Raw genomic sequence first — 14514 nt, forward strand, 5'->3', positions numbered from 1 at the left:
TTCTCTTTACATATTACACTTACATATATATTATGCATAAAAATATATATTTATCTATACAAGCTCACCTGAGCCAAGCCAAGCCAAGCCAAACACCCTTTGTTCGAGCTCGACTTGTTTAAGCTAAATGAGCTGCTCGTGGCTCAGCTCATCAACTATGCAAACCGATCATGAATACATATGTGACGAGCCAAACTGAGCCGAGTCATGAGCTGCTCGGTTCGCTTACCAGCCCTAGCCATTTTCTTGTGAATAATTCATTTAAAGGATTTCCTTCAGCTACTAATGCAATAGGTAAATAACAAATGAATATAAAGAAACAAACGATGATAAAAGAGACTTTGATCATGCCACAGAAAAATGTGGGTTTCATCAACATATCCAACAAAATATGACACCAACAGATAAACAAACTACTAAGAAAATATAAACACCATACCCGCTTGTTTCAAAGAAGGCGCAAAAGAAAGCCCAATTTATGGCCTCAACTTTTGCCTTTTATCTTTTTCTATTTCAGATCCTAGTGATGTATAAGCTATGTAACATGGGTACTCTACACCTCCAAAGCACCCATGTCAACATGGTGCAACATGGGTGTGGGTGCAGCACCAGACACAGCTGAGTATAGATCAACAAGTGTTGGATGCCGTCAACCCCGCACCAACCATTTTGGTCCAATTTTGGACTTGGTCAACTTTGACCATGTAATAACCTTAATTTTTAGGTTTTTATTTAAATATATTATGATATATATTTCTTTATAATGTGATTTGGGCCCGGGATCCAAGTCGCAGATCCGGGGTCCATAAAGGGGTCTTTATATATGTAATTATCTCGTAAAACATATATGTAATTACATAAGTGCAAAAATTTTCAATTTGGCGAATTATTTAAGAGATAACTACGTATATAATGTATGTATGGGCTTGGGATCCACATTTCGGATCCGATACCCAGATAGGATCCATATAGATATAGGTAAAATAACCTATATATTCGTATACGGGATTAAATATATATATAAAAATATATAATATATGAGTATTTTTAGGGGATCCACGATTGGATCCATTTGGATCCAATCCGTGAATCCATACCAAGTGGGAGGCAAGGGTCCGGTCGGGTTGGATCCTAAGCCGCAGGTCGCAGACCCGGACCCAGCCTCCTCGTTAAAAGAAGAAAAAAAAAGTTTAAAATGTAATTTAATGGCAGGAAAGCTTTTGGATCCGGGTCGGACCCGACCCGGATCCATAACCCGATAGGGTTTTTAAACCCTATATCGGGCTGCTCTTGTTTTAAAATGAGGAAGGAGCAAGAATCGTGCCTTCCTGCAATATCCAGAAAGGAAAGGGGGGCTCGGCTGGCGTAACTGATCCCCATCCATCTCGGCATGGAAGGGGGGGGGATCAGTCGATAAAAGGGCGTATCGAGGGGGTCTCTCCCTCGTCTCCCTCGTTTCTCATCTCCCTCGATCTCTCTTCCCTCGTTTTTCTCCCTCTCTCGTGTGGGCGAGCTTTGAGGAGTAGGTCGCCGGAAAACAGCACCCACCAGCAGCCACCGCAGCCGCGGTGGGTACCCTGTCACAGCAGCCGCACGGGCACGAATCCAGCCTCCGATCGCCGGAAAGATCACCGGAAAACCACCGTAAGAGGTACGGGTTCCCCTCTTGCTTCGGATGAGAATTTGATCATAAGTTTGATTTTTCATGTGGTGTTTTTGAGAGGAATTCCTGGGAAAAAGGGTAACTCTAAGTGTTTACCCTGAGATACGTAAAAGGGGTGTGGTAGATCTTGATTTTTTTCTTGTATGTACAGTTTTCCACTCTATCTCTGGTGTTTGTGCTTCTTTTTACTGTTTGTTGCATTTCAGACTTGAAGCCAAGAATCTGCCCAAACCCAGACTCGTGTTTGGTTTGTAGTGTTCAGCATTGCTTACTTGTTAGCATTTTATTTCTGTTTTTTTTTTCTATGTTCGTTGCTCCCGTTCAGTTTTCAGGGTCGAGCATGGTGGTGGCCGGGACTCATCCGAGTGCATCAGTTGGGCATTTTTCGGCCTTAGCCCCAGCCGATTACATGTTGGCTGGATAACGATTTTGGGCCTGGTGTGGCTTCATTTTTGGACTGGGGTCACATATCCTCAAAAGAAGAGAAAAACAGAAGTTAGATGTCTATACATAACATTTTCGTGTGCTGGCAGCTTATTGAAAGAAATTTTTTATGACATATTATGTATATATATGTACATGTTATTACAGGCTCGTTGCATAATCATAAAAATATATATATTGTTAAATCAATATTTTTATATTGGGTCTTGTGTTGTTGAATCTGTTTTAAAAGAAAAAAAAAAAAACAAATGAAACTAGTTAACAGGTCCAGCAGCTCTGAAAAATTAGCTTATGTTGGTTGATTTCGAATTGATATGTCACACGGTCTGGTGTATGTTGGTATTTGTGTTTGGGTGAGACCGCCACAGTCTCGAATCATGGTAAAAAAGAAAAAGTAAAACTGTGTGTGGTGCTCTTGTTAAGAAATTGTTGTTCTGCTGTGATAAAATTTTTGTTGGAGGTATAAACAGAACCTCACGAAATCCAGATTTGATGGCCTGTACAGTTGCTGCTGATATGGTGGACAGCATGTTAAAAGATTTACGTGGTTAAATTTGTGAACGAACTCAGACCTATTTACATGCGCGGATTTCCTTTTTAGTATATATAAGTATAAAAGACCTTGAATTCTTTGGAGTTAGCATGTTGGACATGGATTTAAAATTGACCCCTTATGTAGTTTCTGTATCTATACAGATTTAAAGTTCTCTTACTAAATCTGTTTATGGTACATGTCCAGCTGAGCACAAGAGTCGGTGTGAACCGAGCTCTTGTTGGGTATGTCGAAACCAAGGGTACGACTGAAATTCAAAGGAGAGATGGGTTTGGATTTCGGGTTGATCTGTGGAGGGGGCTCCTGAATGAGTCTACTGCCCTGTCCTCAATCCTGTACATTAGGATAGGTAGATCACAATCAGGATATATATATTTATATATATTCAAGATTTCAATTAATATCTTATGAAGCTTTTGGTTATCTGATTTTCTCTATTGATCTGATTATTCATAAGTTGCTTATGTTTTGATACATGAAATGATTTAGTTTATGTTTAATATACAAATTTAGTTACGTGTTAATTATGTTGTTAATTTGGTTTCAATATATTGGCCGGGTCATTGCTTCTCAAATAAGACTACATTATATCTGTGTTAGTTCAGCTTTGCATGGTTATATTATTTTTACTCATGTGTAAGTGGTCATTTGCTTCATGATTGTTAAATTTCTTGGTAGCAAAATTGATTAATGTCTATGCCAGTAATTATGTAAATGTTGTTTTGCTTTTCATCATACTAGTTGTGAAACCTGGAATGTGAGCATGACTTAGTTATGGATAATTCTCCTTGGGTAAGAATACTGGAGTTATGCACTCCCACATTCAAAGAAGTTACTTTGATTTATATCTGTATGAGAGGTGTGTGACACACACATAGAGGAAATGCATCTGTTTAATAAACGACATGCATATAGTCGAGTATGATTGCATGAGAGTATATGCTTTTGGCATTATTGGCATAGTGTTATGGGTAAACACTACTTGGTTTTATTATGTGATGCATCGATGGCCTAAATGGACCATCATCGGCCTGGAGAGTCGTGGGTTTGGTTTTCTTTTACTTATGTTTTAAATGCATCACTTAAACCACATAAGATGGTTTGGGCACATTATTATACTATTCTAGTGGTTTATACGGGCTAGAGTCCCGAATGGGTCCCTGCAAGGGCGGATGCGGGGTTTTCACTTTACTTTTGCATATGTGTGGCAAACTTAAAGAAATGGACTTAATGAATAAGAACAGTGTAATATACATTCTGGGATATCTCATCTGGAGTATGAGAATCTTAGATATCCGGTCTTGGGGAGACTGTGAGGATACAAAAACTCCGTGTGCGTTGTTGCCCCTGAACCCGATATTGAGGTTCTTCTCCTGGCCACGGTTTTAGGGAGAGTCCGCCACTTTACCCGGGAGTGGTGTGTTGGTCACAGCTGTGAGTTTGTTTTGGTATACCAAGAAAGTGGCGCTAGTGGATGCTGTTTTCCCTGGTGTCCCCGACTTTGGATGCTGTTTTCCAAGGTTCCGATGGATGGTGCTGTTTCCTGATATCGGTCGAGGGCTAAGTTTGGAACCCGGTAATAAAATATAAATTGTGTGTGAAACTACCCCGGGAACCCTACTTGACCTCGAGGTTTGTACCCGTTTGGTGTATCCGCGGGCCACTGTAATTAAAAAGAGGAACTTAAGGATGTGTGCATTTAATAGGACATGCATATGGAAAGAGGAAAACTTAAATGGAAGATAATAAATGGTTCATGCATTGTACATAAACCATGCATATTCTTGCTCTGCATTAGTTCATGCATGTTTACCTGTTCACTTAGTTGTTTATGTTGATCATTGTATGATGTTGATCTATTTTACATGCAATTGCCTTATTGATTAAGTTGTAATCAATGTTGCATATTTCGTGTTCCCTCTTGTTAAATGTTTAATTATGCATGAATGGTTAATTGACTTACTAATTGATTTTAATCGTATTCCTCAAAATATTACATGGATCTTGTTTATGCTCTTTTTCTTATTTGATTCATTAAGGAAACCTGTACGCAGAATTCTTCGGATTTCTGACCCTTTTTTTTTATTGGTTTTTCACAAGCACAGGTGAGCAGTGAAGTCGACTAGCTTCTGAGGGATACGAGGGTCACAATTGTTTCAGACGGCTTCACTTACGGACAGAGTGGCTCTACTGTGATTTTCTTTTAGTTCTTCTGATTTTCCTGCAATTTGATATTTCACTTTTGACATGGAACATATTACTCTTTTGATTCATTAATAAAAGAGTTCAGTTGATTGGTTATGATTGATAAATGTAAGTTGCTTTGTGGTGAGTGGTTATCCAACTGAAATTGGAACTGTAGGGACCCCAGGTCTCTGGGAAGTTTTCCGCGACTCTTATTTCAAAAAAAAAAAAATATTCCGCATTTTTCAAAGGTAGGAGTTGGGGTCGTTACAGGTTTGGTATCAAAGCAACCACAAAGACTTACACTTTTATCATCTTTCTTGTGTTAAATTTCTAAATTTTGGTATATGAGCACTGTCATGAAGCGTCGACAAGTGTGACTCGTCCTCCAGAGCAGTCTTCTTCACTGGTATGACTATTTAATACTTTTACTTTAAGTATGTGAATTTTGTGTGATTGATTGAAATTATAGTTTAATATTCCTTGTTGTGAATTTAATAAGTCTTGGTGTGATTTCATGAACAATTATTGTTCGTGATCAACCTTAAGGGAGTAGGATCAATAGGAGTCTAATTTGAAGAAAGGATGTACGTTGTAGATGGCGCATTATACCCGCAGAGGTGCTTCGTCCTCTACTGCTGCTCCCTTAGACTGGCAGGAGCAAGGGGATTTCATGATGGAAGCCATCCATACCCTGACAGAGACTATGACGGCTTAAGCTGCACAAACGGCCCAAGCGGCACAGGCAGCTGCACAGGCGGCCGTGCAGGCAGCGACTCGTGACCCTCCGGTCAATATTGTTCCCAACGCAGGTGGCGTTTCGTTCGAGAGGTTTCTGAAGTTGGACCCGCCTTCTTTTTCAGGAAAGGCAGACCCAGAGGCCGCTGCGAGCTGGGTCGAGGAGATTGAGCGAGTGTTTGATGTCTTACTTGTCCCTGAGGAGAGAAAGACGCCCTTTGGCACTTACCGCTTAAAGGGCGATGCCATGAACTGGTGGGACACCCTGCGAAGGGTGAAATTTGCTGATTGGGATGAGATTCCTTGGGAGACGTTCAGGTAGGAGTTTCTGGACGCCTACTTTCCCCCTTACGCTGAGGAGCAAATGCAACAAAGGTTCCTCGATCTGACTCAAGGGACCATGAGTCTAGTGGAATACGCTACTAAGTTCCGGAGTCTTGAGAAGTATAGCCCAAACCTCTTCAAGAATGAGAAGGCAAGGGCGGCTAGATTCGTGCGTGGACTGAAAGATGGGTTAAGGACTCGTGTGCTCGGGGGTCGTCCTTCTACCCTGGCTGAGGCGATCGAGTCGGCCACCGTACTGACCGAGGACTGGGAGAGGTCTCGGAATGTATCACATAAGGGAGGCACGAATGGAGGGAATGCTTCGGGCGGAAAAAGGAAGGACCCGCCGATAGGCGAAAAGACTCAGGTTGGCAAGAAGCAGCGAACTTAGGAAGGACGTCAGCGGGGTGCGCATCAGGGACAACCTCAGCAGAGGCAACAGCAGGGGAAAGCCCAATCAATGTGTCATAGATGTAATGAAAGTCATCCACAAGGTTTTTGTCCGTTGTTCAAGGGAGTTTGCTATCGGTGCCAGCAGCCAGGGCACATTGCTCCCTACTGTCCCAACCCGCCAGCAGCTCAGGGAGGACAGCAGCAGCTACAACAACAACAACAGAGACCTCAGCAACAAGGCCAAAGAAAGACCAACGGGAGAGTTTATGCTGTTACAACCTCTACGCAGGAGGATGGGACTGTTTTGATCGAAGGTATCCTCTTGGTTATCGACCTTTAGGCCTATGATATATTTAATTTTGGTACTACTCACCGTTAGTATGTTCTAATTTCGCGGACGAAATTCTTTTAAGAGGGTAGGGATGTAATAACCTTAATTTTTAGGTTTTTATTTAAATATATTATGATATATATTTCTTAACAATGTGATTTGGGCCCGGGATCCAAGTCGCAGATCCGGGGTCCATAAAGGGGTCTTTATATATGTAATTATCTCGTAAAACATATATGTAATTACATAAGTGCAAAAATTTTCAATTTGGCGAATTATTTAAGACATAACTACGTATATAATGTATGTATGGGCTTGGGATCCACATTTCGGATCCGATACCCAGATAGGATCCATATAGATATAGGTAAAATAACCTATATATTTGTATACGGGATTAAATATATATATAAAAATATATAATATATGAGTATTTTTAGGGGATCCACGATTGGATCCATTTGGATCCAATCCGTGAATCCATACCAAGTGGGAGGCAAGGGTCCGGTCGGGTTGGATCCTAAGCCGCAGGTCGCAGACCCGGACCCAGCCTCCTCGTTAAAAGAAAAAAAAAGTTTAAAATGTAATTTAATGGCAGGAAAGCTTTTGGACCCGGGTCGGACCCGACCCGGATCCATAACCCGATAGGGTTTTTAAACCCTATATCGGGCTGCTCTTGTTTTAAAATGAGGAAGGAGCAAGAATCGTGCCTAGGGCACGATTCCTGCAATATCCAGAAAGGAAAGGGGGGCTCGACTGGCGTAACTGATCCCCATCCATCTCGGCATGGAAGGGGGGGGATCAGTCGATAAAAGGGCGTATCGAGGGGGTCTCTCCCTCGTCTCCCTCGTTTCTCATCTCCCTCGATCTCTCTTCCCTCGTTTTTCTCCCTCTCTCGTGTGGGCGAGCTTTGAGGAGTAGGTCGCCGGAAAACAGCACCCACCAGCAGCCACCGCAGCCGCGGTGGGTACCCTGTCACAGCAGCCGCACGGGGCACGAATCCAGCCTCCGATCGCCGGAAAGATCACCGGAAAACCACCGTAAGAGGTACGGGTTCCCCTCTTGCTTCGGATGAGAATTTGATCATAAGTTTGATTTTTCATGTGGTGTTTTTGAGAGGAATTCCTGGGAAAAAGGGTAACTCTAAGTGTTTACCCTGAGATACGTAAAAGGGGTGTGGTAGATCTTGATTTTTTTCTTGTATGTACAGTTTTCCACTCTATCTCTGGTGTTTGTGCTTCTTTTTACTGTTTGTTGCATTTCAGACTTGAAGCCAAGAATCTGCCCAAACCCAGACTCGTGTTTGGTTTGTAGTGTTCAGCATTGCTTACTTGTTAGCATTTTATTTCTGTTTTTTTTTTCTATGTTCGTTGCTCCCGTTCAGTTTTCAGGGTCGAGCATGGTGGTGGCCGGGACTCATCCGAGTGCATCAGTTGGGCATTTTTCGGCCTTAGCCCCAGCCGATTACATGTTGGCTGGATAACGATTTTGGGCCTGGTCTGGCTTCATTTTTGGACTGGGTCACATATCCTCAAAAGAAGAGAAAAACAGAAGTTAGATGTCTATACATAACATTTTCGTGTGCTGGCAGCTTATTGAAAGAAATTTTTTATGACATATTATGTATATATATGTACATGTTATTACAGGCTCGTTGCATAATCATAAAAATATATATATTGTTAAATCAATATTTTTATATTGGGTCTTGTGTTGTTGAATCTGTTTTAAAAGAAAAAAAAAAAACAAATGAAACTAGTTAACAGGTCCAGCAGCTCTGAAAAATTAGCTTATGTTGGTTGATTTCGAATTGATATGTCACACGGTCTGGTGTATGTTGGTATTTGTGTTTGGGTGAGACCGCCACAGTCTCGAATCATGGTAAAAAAGAAAAAGTAAAACTGTGTGTGGTGCTCTTGTTAAGAAATTGTTGTTCTGCTGTGATAAAATTTTTGTTGGAGGTATAAACAGAACCTCACGAAATCCAGATTTGATGGCCTGTACAGTTGCTGCTGATATGGTGGACAGCATGTTAAAAGATTTACGTGGTTAAATTTGTGAACGAACTCAGACCTATTTACATGCGCGGATTTCCTTTTTAGTATATATAAGTATAAAAGACCTTGAATTCTTTGGAGTTAGCATGTTGGACATGGATTTAAAATTGACCCCTTATGTAGTTTCTGTATCTATACAGATTTAAAGTTCTCTTACTAAATCTGTTTATGGTACATGTCCAGCTGAGCACAAGAGTCGGTGTGAACCGAGCTCTTGTTGGGTATGTCGAAACCAAGGGTACGACTGAAATTCAAAGGAGAGATGGGTTTGGATTTCGGGTTGATCTGTGGAGGGGGCTCCTGAATGAGTCTACTGCCCTGTCCTCAATCCTGTACATTAGGATAGGTAGATCACAATCAGGATATATATATTTATATATATTCAAGATTTCAATTAATATCTTATGAAGCTTTTGGTTATCTGATTTTCTCTATTGATCTGATTATTCATAAGTTGCTTATGTTTTGATACATGAAATGATTTAGTTTATGTTTAATATACAAATTTAGTTACGTGTTAATTATGTTGTTAATTTGGTTTCAATATATTGGCCGGGTCATTGCTTCTCAAATAAGACTACATTATATCTGTGTTAGTTCAACTTTGCATGGTTATATTATTTTTACTCATGTGTAAGTGGTCATTTGCTTCATGATTGTTAAATTTCTTGGTAGCAAAATTGATTAATGTCTATGCCAGTAATTATGTAAATGTTGTTTTGCTTTTCATCATACTAGTTGTGAAACCTGGAATGTGAGCATGACTTAGTTATGGATAATTCTCCTTGGGTAAGAATACTGGAGTTATGCACTCCCACATTCAAAGAAGTTACTTTGATTTATATCTGTATGAGAGGAGGTGTGTGACACACACATAGAGGAAATGCATCTGTTTAATAAACGACATGCATATAGTCGAGTATGATTGCATGAGAGTATATGCTTTTGGCATTATTGGCATAGTGTTATGGGTAAACACTACTTGGTTTTATTATGTGATGCATCGATGGCCTAAATGGACCATCATCGGCCTGGAGAGTCGTGGGTTTGGTTTTCTTTTACTTATGTTTTAAATGCATCACTTAAACCACATAAGATGGTTTGGGCACATTATTATACTGTTCTAGTGGTTTATACGGGCTAGATTCCCGAATGGGTCCCTGCAAGGGCGGATGCGGGGTTTTCACTTTACTTTTGCATATGTGTGGCAAACTTAAAGAAATGGACTTAATGAATAAGAACAGTGTAATATACATTCTGGGATATCTCATCTGGAGTATGAGAATCTTAGATATCCGGTCTTGGGGAGACTGTGAGGATACAAAAACTCCGTGTGCGTTGTTGTCCCTGAACCCGATATTGAGGTTCTTCTCCTGGCCACGGTTTTAGGGAGAGTCCGCCACTTTACCCGGGAGTGGTGTGTTGGTCACAGCTGTGAGTTTGTTTTGGTATACCAAGAAAGTGGCGCTAGTGGATGCTGTTTTCCCTGGTGTCCCCGACTTTGGATGCTGTTTTCCAAGGTTCCGATGGATGGTGCTGTTTCCTGATATCGGTCGAGGGCTAAGTTTGGAACCCGGTAATAAAATATAAATTGTGTGTGAAACTACCCCGGGAACCCTACTTGACCTCGAGGTTTATACCCGTTTGGTGTATCCGCGGGCCACTGTAATTAAAAAGAGGAACTTAAGGATGTGTGCATTTAATAGGACATGCATATGGAAAGAGGAAAACTTAAATGGAAGATAATAAATGGTTCATGCATTGTACATAAACCATGCATATTCTTGCTCTGCATTAGTTCATGCATGTTTACCTGTTCACTTAGTTGTTTATGTTGATCATTGTATGATGTTGATCTATTTTACATTCAATTGCCTTATTGATTAAGTTGTAATCAATGTTGCATATTTCGTGTTCCCTCTTGTTAAATGTTTAATTATGCATGAATGGTTAATTGACTTACTAATTGATTTTAATCGTATTCCTCAAAATATTACATGGATCTTGTTTATGCTCTTTTTCTTATTTGATTCATTAGGGAAACCTGTACGCAGAATTCTTCGGATTTCTGACCCTTTTTTTTTATTGGTTTTTCACAGGCACAGGTGAGCAGTGAAGTCGACTAGCTTCTGAGGGATACGAGGGTCACAATTGTTTCAGACGGCTTCACTTACGGACAGAGTGGCTCTACTGTGATTTTCTTTTAGTTCTTCTGATTTTCCTGCAATTTGATATTTCACTTTTGACATGGAACATATTACTCTTTTGATTCATTAATAAAAGAGTTCAGTTGATTGGTTATGATTGATAAATGTAAGTTGCTCTGTGGTGAGTGGTTATCCAACTGAAATTGGAACTGTAGGGACAGGTCTCTGGAAAGTTTTCCGCGACTCTTATTTCAAAAAAAAAAAATATTCCGCATTTTTCAAAGGTAGGAGTTGGGGTCGTTACAGACCAAGTCCAAAATCGTCTAGGTTTTAAAAACTTATAATTGTAGAATTGTAAATATATTTTATGGTACACATATATATATATATATATATATATATATATATATATATATATATATATATATATACCTTCACACCACCCGCACCCGCATCTGTACCTCCACCTATGTGACATAGCATATAGGCAACAAAGATTTTACACACAAGCATGCTTTTGTGAGTGCAGTGTTTGTTACCATATTAAGATTGTAACATAGAGCACATTGTTCTAGAGCATTGGCAATCTGGAACCGACTAAAAACTATGCACTTAAACAATATTTCACATTGATGATTAGATGAATATAAATAAAATACAAACCTGTAGTTTCCAGACTCTTAGAATATACAGAAAGACGTTCTGGTTTTGAAGGGAGCTTCTTAATTTCTTCTTCTCTAGGACTAAGATTAACACAATTCTTTAGTGGTGTTTGCCATGATGGTTTCCTATCATTTCATGAGACACATAAATTCAAAATTTTCTCCTTAGCATGCTCTAGACGACATGACTGATTTGCTTCCTTGATCCAAATAGCAGTTTGCACTTGTTGAGCTATGAGTTTCCAGCATAGTGTTGTTGTCAGATTGATCAGCCTCTCCCAGGTGATGATCCAATTCAAATCATAACTGGATCCAAACAGGTGATGATCCAATTCAAATCATAACTGGATCCAAAGTATATTTTGAGTTTTGTATCAACCATTCAGTTGAATCTCAATATCTGGATCCAATATTGGGTTACCCAACCCAAAACTATCCACAAAACTCATAAGTTTGACCCATATACATATGATAATCAACATAAATCCAAATCATCAAGTTGGACTTACCTTAATATCATGCAAACAATAGTCCATCATACATGTACATGAGTCCCAAATTATAATTGGTTCAGTTTCGATCCTGGTCTCATTGGTTCAACTGGTTTCAAACGAGTCCACTTGGTCCAATCTAGTTGACTAAATCCCATCCAGTTCACTTGAATCTCCAAGACTGGTGAGCTTGAATGCTAGTACTTGGATCCAATCTAGTTTGAATGGATCTAAACAAATTTAATAAGATCTATTCAGACATTTAGGTCCAAATTTAGTTGGCCCAAAGTGCACTGAGTCAGTCCAAAGGCTTGACCCACTCTAGATGCATTTGATCTATATCAATGGGTATGATCCATTATGATATTTTGGTTCAATCAGATCCAGTCTTGTTTTACTGGATCCAAATAGACTTGATCCATTCTAATTTGGTCTATATAACCAATCTGAACATCATGCCTGCATCCATTAAGACAAGAACCACTTTTTTTTTCTTCTTTTTCTTTTTCTTTTCCCTTTCTTCTCTCTTACTTGAAAAGGGGGGTTGGGGGCAAGAGTGGAGAAGGGGGAATGTCGTAGGAGCTGTGAACACCCCAAATTTTCCAAAAATCCCAAAAATGACCTTTTTGCCCCTGACCTCCGTCATCTGAGTAATCGGGTCAATTTTTAAAAAAAACTCCATTCATCCCTCGGATTCGTTAGAATTCGGACCCAAAGTCTTAGCTCTGACCCAATTTTGATCCAAATCGGATCCGATCCCCTCTTTGAGAAAAATTTTTTTCTCAGAAAACTCTCTTTTGTAAATATTTTTGCAAAAATACAAAAAATCAGTTTTAAATCTTTATCTCTCGTAAATCTTAGGATTTTATCTTAAAAATACAAAAAAATAGAAGAATAACACAAAAAAAAAAAAACCAAAACAAAATGGAAAAAGCTACGAGAAAATCATTTTTTTTTTTTTAAGGGGAGTCCCTCTTTGTAAAATCTTGAAAATTCAAGGAGGCTCCTCTGTAAAAACGGATTTTAGGGTTTTGAAAACCCTTCGTAAACGAGGAAGGGGCGAAAGAACGCAGCCCCCTCACTCTCGCCTCTCTCCCCTTCTCGTCTTCCCTTCCACGACACACTGGAACCCCCATGTGCTCTCCTTCATAAGCCCTCCATCACCAACGAATTCACCTCCGGCCGCCCATCTCCAACAAACCCTCCCGAACCTTCCCCTTTTCCTCTTTAAAAAGAGCGCACATGGCTCCCAATCGGCATCCAGCTTCTACACCTCCATCTTCTTCTTCTCGATCCTCCTCCCTCCGATCCGTCTTCTTCTTCTGCTCTATTGGTCTTCCCCATTGATTGAAAAAACTTCAATCACGAAGCATCAACTACGCGGTTGAACATTAAGTCCTCTTCTGCAAAACAAGGTTATGGTCGATCAATCCTTCAGTAGTCCAGATTAATCCTGTAACGAAGAACCAAGGTGAGCTTCAATTTCAGCAGCGACAACAAAAGAATTGGATCCATCTTCATATTCCAGAGGGGGCACCAACACTCGATCGAATAAACAGTAAGTCCCCTTTCTCTTCTTCCTTTCCCTTTGTTTTCATGATTGGTTTCTCTTTTTCTTTTTTTTCTTTTTCTTTCTTGTTCTTATTTTGAAATACCCATGTAATACCGATTTGCTTGTGGCAAGATCGGTCTACATTTGTGTGAAATCAACGGAATACTCCATATTCTGACAATTTTTTTTTCTTTCTTTTTCCTTTCCCTTCTTCTTGTGACTCGTTTTATTTTGTTTACGCCATTTTCTTTACTGTAATCATCACCATTTTCCCGTTCATCTACCTCTGCATCTTGTTTCAGTATCAAAATTCATCTGGCTTCTTCATATTTCTCATTACCCGTGGTTGTTTTATAAGTTTTCTGAAGTAATCACATTAGCATCGGCCCTTCTCATCCTTTTTTTTTTTATATATACATCATTACGCTTTCATTTTCTTTTGCAGTCCCTGTAATCATTTTATTGAATTATTGAGTCTTGTCTTTTTTTTTCTTATCTTTTTTTATTATTATTACTATGACATTCGGCTCCCATTGCCTCATGTAGTTACTTCTGGGGAAATTAAATCTTCTGTTGGTAACGCGCATTGCAAAACCCATTATCATTTTGCAGAAATCTCTGTTAAGATTGATTTGCATCTACAGTAGCATTACACCTTAATAATCGATGATATCCCTCAATGATATCACCGGTTCATTTGGGCATAGCAAACCATCGTCATTTAGATTCGTAGTCTTCTCCTTATTGTGGTTGGCTCTGAATATCACTCTCATGTTAAGCATTTTTCTGTGTTTCTTTTATGTGTCATCTACATTCGTAAACATTGAACCCCTGGATTCAGCATTATTTTGCTTTTATTTGATATTTAGTTTACTTCATCTGCATTTGATATGTGTATTAGCATTCATAACTTGTAAATACCATCACATGTTAACAACGGTTTGTCACATTTTTCATATATATCTGTGCATATTT

General features: G+C 39.5%; 1 protein-coding gene across 8 annotated transcripts in view; it reads left to right on the forward strand.

Moving 5' to 3' along the window:
* Positions 1 to 1527: 1527 nt before the first annotated feature.
* The window catches only part of LOC149849003 (uncharacterized), a 37465-nt gene continuing 24478 nt past the window's right edge, over positions 1528 to 14514 (forward strand). For 3 of the 8 annotated variants that reach the window (XM_089998345.1, XM_089998359.1, XM_089998385.1), the window contains exons 1-2: positions 1528 to 1657; positions 4766 to 7677. The gene's annotated coding sequence lies outside the window, so the exon portion shown is untranslated. Of the gene's footprint in view, positions 1658 to 4765; positions 7678 to 10786; positions 10880 to 14514 lie in introns of all 8 variants that reach the window. The other 5 variants (XM_089998351.1, XM_089998366.1, XM_089998379.1 and 2 more) reach the window with 4 other exon arrangements.

Source organism: Nuphar pumila, chromosome 1 (genome assembly GCF_984573655.1).
Source record: "Nuphar pumila chromosome 1, dmNupPumi1.hap1.1, whole genome shotgun sequence".
Classification (NCBI taxonomy): Eukaryota; Viridiplantae; Streptophyta; class Magnoliopsida; order Nymphaeales; family Nymphaeaceae; genus Nuphar; species Nuphar pumila.